Consider the following 5,000-nt stretch of genomic DNA (forward strand, 5'->3'; position numbering starts at 1 on the left):
TCTCCTCTCTCATCACTCATCTCTCCTCACTCTCTCTCCTCCTCTCTCCTCCTCTCTCTCCTCGTCTTCTCTCTCTCTCTCTCTCCTCTCTCTCTCTCTCTCCATCTAGATACCACTCTTTCGTGTTCACTCAATTTTTATTTCTGTATTTTCTAAAACCCTTTTACCCAACCTATGCTGTCATTATTTCACCCTCCTCCTCCATCCTCGCCCTCCTCCTCCCCCACCCCCCCTCCCTCCCTCCCGTTTACCTCCCCGCTCCCTCCCCCCCCTGCCCGTCCTTCCATCTCCCTCCTTCCCCTCCTCCCCGTCCTTTCCTTTCCCCCCCTCCCACTCCCGCCATCCCTCCTCTCCCATCCCTTCCTGCCTTCCCTCTCCTTCCCTCCTCTCCTTCCCTCCCCTCCCATCCCTCCCCGTGACCAACTTTGAACACATCCTCCTCGCCTCACGTGCCATCTGCCCTGTACTTTTAGAGGTGCAAATTCCATGGTGTAGACCAACCGCTCATCACGCATAGAGGCATCTGGCACCTTCCTTCCCTACCTGTTAACCTGTCATCAGTGCCTCGTATTCACCACACTCGGACCTTAACATCCAAAGCTACCACAGTCGGGTACTTTGCATGGTATCGCTTGCATAAATAGTGTTGAATAGCAATAACACTGGCCTGACGACCAGTCAGTACCTACCTTTCCTCCGTTCCTTTGTCTCTCTTTCTTTCTTTCTTTCTTTCTTTCTTTCTTTCTTTCTTACTCTCTTCTCTCTTCTCTCTCTCTTCTCTCTCCTCTCTCTTCTCTCTCTCTCTCTCTTCTCTCTCCACCTCTTCTCGCGTCTCTCTCTCTCTCTCTCCTCTCTCTCTTCCTCGACTTTCTTTCTCTCTCTCTCACCTTCGTCGTTCTCTCCTCTCTCTCTCTCTCTCTCTCTCTCTCTTCTCTCTCTTTCTACTCATCTCTCTCTCCTCCCTCTCTCTCTCTCCATCGTCTCTCCTCTCTCTCCTCCCTCTCTCCTCCACTCTCCTCTCTCGCTCTCTCGCTCTCCTCCCTCCTCTCCCCACACATTACGACAGCGATCGTGTTATGGAAATTGACATAAATCTTTGCAACATTTGCCAGGTCACAAACCCCACCTTTGCAACCTTTCTTATTTTCTTATTTTAGTTTCTTATTTTTATCGCCTGTCTTTCATCGCCGCTGTTACAAGGCACCTCCTGACCGCAAGAGGATCCCTCCCTCCTCCCTCTCGCCTTCTCTCCTCCTCCTCCTCCTCTTTTCCTCCTCTTCTCTTTCTCTTTTCCTATTTCCCTCTGTTATCCTTCTCTTCTACTCCTGTTTTCCTCTGCCTTCTTTTGTCTCTCATTTGCCTTTTCCTTCTTTTTTTTTTTTTTTTTTTTTTTTTTTTTTTTTTTTTTTTTTTCCTTTTCTTTCTTATATTTCCTTTTTTTCTGTTCCTTTTTATCTCCTTTCTCTTCCTCGTCTTCCTCCTCCTATCCTCCTTCCTCCTTTTGCTTCCTGCCCCCTCCTCTTTCCTCCGGCGCCCCTGCCCTCCTCCTCCTCCCCCTCCCCTCCCCCTCTCCCCCACTCCCCTTTCGCTCTCCCCTCCTCCTCCCACCGCCTCCTCCCCTCCCCTCCCCCCTCCTCCCCCTACCCCTCCTCCCCGTCCTCCATCCTCCTCCTCCCCCCTTCCTCCCCCCCTCCCTTCCCCTTTCACCCTCCCGCCTCCCTCCCCCCCCCCTTACTTCCCTACCTCCCCCCTCTCCCTCCTCCTCCTCCTCCTCCATGACCCCGACAGAAGGTGTGTCAGGAGCCATGTGGCACCCTGAGGCACCACCTGACCCCTCCCTCGAGCCCTTGTCACAACTACAGCCCTCGACGTAATAAAAAAAAAGGAAGAACAGAGAGAGAAGAATCGTTTTTTCTTTTCTTTTTCTTTTCTTTATTTATAAGGGGCTCGATCACCTCCTAGACCCGAGGGCGCGGGAGGCGGCGCTCGAGAGACCCTTTCCCGCCGCTATTTGAATAAGGTGATTGAACGTCCGGGCAGCGCGGGGGCCCTAAAATTGGGAAGCGGGACGTGGGCTGTGAAGGGGTTGCTTTTTTGTGTGTGTTTTTACGTGTCGTTTTACTAGTCTGTTTTCCGTTTTTACTTTTTCGTTTTTTTATGTTTTTTTATTGTTTTTTTCGTTCGTTATGGTATTCTATTTTTTCTCTCTCTCTACATCTCTCTCTCTCTCTCTCTCTCTCTCTCTCTCTCTCTCTCTCTCTCTCTCTCTCTCTCTCTCTCTCTCTCTCTCTCTCTCTCTCTCTCTCTCTCTCTCTCTCTCTCTCTCTCTCTCTCTCTCTCTCTCTTTCCCTCTCTCTCTGTGTGGTGCAGCGGTAGCGTTCTCGTCTAGGAATCTTGCTGACCTGCGTTCGAATCCCTCGCCGCCAGTGGATGGTAACCCCGGCCATTCCTTGCACACAGGGGATAGTTTAGAAGCAAAATGAAACAGACAGTATGTCACACCAAGAATATCCATTGTTACAAATGGAATCAAAACTAAACTTTAAACTTTAAACTTTAAACTTTCTCCCTCTCTCTCTCTCTCTCTCTCTCTCTCTCTCTCTCTCTCTCTCTCTCTCTCTCTCTCTCTCTCTCTCTCCTCTCTCTCTCTCTCTCTCTCTCTCTCTCCTCCCCCTTCTCTATCTATCTATCTATCTATCTATTTTTTTTCTCTCTCTCTCTTTCACTCTATGTATCTCCTTTTTTTCTCTCTCATTTTCCCACCATTTTTCCATCTCTCCTCCTCATCTCTCCCTCTCTTATTCCCAAACTTTCTTCCCCTTTAAATCTATCAGTCGTCCACACGCATCACTTCTCAGTCACGTCTATGCCCTTACACACGTGGATTTGATTTCCGATTCGTCAATGCTTTTATATTTTCCAATGTGTCCTTCCACCCAACTTATCGCTTCCCCCCGTGACGTCACAGATAATGACATATTTGCGGGATAAATTTTCATATTGTGTTCGATGAGGAATGCGGACCTGAGATTTTTTTTTTTTTTTTAGGCTGTGATTTGATCGACGTAATTTCTTAATGCATTTGATTAATTTCTTAATGTTTCGTTCCAGGTACCGTGTTGGTGGGAGTAGCTGCTTAGGAGCCCTCAGGTAACTTCATAATAGCCGTTAAGGTCGAGGTTGGAATGAATTATTGATTAATTAGAAGGAAATAAGATGGGAGGAAGAGGGAGAAAGATGCAGGTAAAGTCTGTGGTTTTAGGTCGAGGAGGATCCGTTCTTGAGAGGTAGAGGTTGGGGGGGAGGTCTTCAAGGAGGAGGTAGAGGTGTAGGGGGAGCAGGTGACGGAAGCGGTCTGGGTCGAGAGGGAGCTGAACTCGGGGTCGAGGGTGAAGTTATAGCTATGTTCGAGGGTGAGGTTATAGCTAAGGTTGATGTCGAGGGTGAGGTTATAGCTAAGGTCGAGGGTGAGTTTGAGACTAAGGTCAAGCTCGAGGTTAAATTTAAAGGTCGAGACGCTGATGAGGAAAATGAGATCTTGTGTGAGGTTTTGTTTGTGGCCGAGTTTAAGGCCGAAGACGAGGTGTTCTTTGTAGCTGAGTTTGAGGTCGAGGGCGAGGTGTTGTCTGTGGCTTAGGTTGAGGTCGAGGTGTTGTCTGTGGCTGAGTTTGAGGTCGAGGTGTTGTTGTTTGTGGCTGAGTTTGAGGTCGAGGACGAGGTTGCGAGGCCCGGTGTGTTGTCTGATATTTCGCTGGGCCGCCGACCCGCCGTAGCAGGCTATGCTGGCGGGAGGGTAAGGGAGGGGGTGTGGGGCGAGGGGCGTCGGGGGGTTGGGGAAGTGGGAGGCTGTGGGGGAGAGGGAGTGAGAGGGTTGGGGGAAGCGGAAGGATGGCTTGGGCTTACTGCTTGAATGGGGGAAATTTCGTTGCCGTTTGCTTGTAATATTGGAAGGTCGGATTCCCTCCTTCCTTCCGTCGATCTCTCTCTCTCTCTCTCTTTCTCTGTCTCTCTCTCTTCTCTCTCTCTCTCTCTCTCTCTCTCTCTCTCTCTCTCTCTCTCTCTCTCTCTCTCTCTCTCTCTCTCTCTCTCTCTCTCTCTCTCTCTCTCTCTCTCTCTCCTTCCCTCCCTCCCTCCCTCCCTCCCTCCCTCCCTCCCTCCCTCCCTCCCTCTCTCTCTCTCTCTCTCTCTCTCTCTCTCTCTCTCTCTCTCTCTCTCTCCTTCCCTCCCTCCGTCCCTCCCTCCCTCCGTCCCTCCCTTTCCCTCCTTCTCCCCTCTCCCTCTCCCCCCCCCCCCCCTCTCTCCTCTCTCTCTCTCTCTCTCTCTCTCTCTCTCTCTCTCTCTCTCTCTCTCTCTCTCTCTCTCTCTCTCTCTCTCTCCTTCCCTCCCTCCCTCCCTCCCCTCCCTCCCTCCCTCCCTCTCCCTCCCTTCCCCTCCCCTCCCCTCCACTCCCTCCCTCCCTCCCTCCCTCCCTCCCTCCCTCCCTCCCTCCCTCCCTCCCAATTTCCCATTATTTTGTCCTTTTCTTCTCTTCCATTCTTCTCATTTTCACCGACCCCACTTTTCCTCCTTCCTTCTATCACCCCTTTCACTCTCCGCCTATTGTACTGTCAGACGTCCGCGAGACAACAGTTCTTGAGGAAATAAGAAAAAAAGGTCTTTATTACGTCCATCCACTTCTTTCTCTCTCCACTCTTTCTCTCTCCTCTGTACGTCTCTTTCTCTCTTTTGTAATTCTCTTCGGTGTGCTTTTATACTCTCTTCCTTGCTCTTGATCTTTCTTCTGTCCTTTTTGTCACCCTTTCTCTTAATCTTGCTTCTATCTCTCCTTTGTCTTAGTTTTTCTTTTATCTCTCCTTTCCTCTATTCTCTTCTCACTCTCCCTCTCCCTTTCCCTTTCCGTCACCTTAACCCTTCCTTCCTCCTATTTCCCCGGCTGTTCCCTCCCCCTACTCCTTCCCTCCTTCTCCCCCTCCCCCCTCCCCTAACCTCCCCCTCCCCCC

The 5,000-nt window shown here is 50.6% G+C and overlaps 1 long non-coding RNA gene across 2 annotated transcripts in view; it reads left to right on the top strand.

Moving 5' to 3' along the window:
- LOC125041693 overlaps positions 1-5,000 on the top strand; it is a 214,850-nt gene that overhangs the window by 184,289 nt on the left and 25,561 nt on the right. The window contains exon 4 of one of the 2 annotated variants that reach the window (XR_007116320.1): positions 3,112-3,150. The exons of the other annotated variant lie outside the window; for it this stretch is intronic. This is a non-coding gene — a long non-coding RNA (uncharacterized LOC125041693). The remainder of the gene's footprint in view (positions 1-3,111; positions 3,151-5,000) is intronic. 2 annotated transcript variants of the gene reach the window in all.

This window comes from Penaeus chinensis, chromosome 31, assembly GCF_019202785.1.
Source record: "Penaeus chinensis breed Huanghai No. 1 chromosome 31, ASM1920278v2, whole genome shotgun sequence".
NCBI classification, from domain to species: Eukaryota; Metazoa; Arthropoda; class Malacostraca; order Decapoda; family Penaeidae; genus Penaeus; species Penaeus chinensis.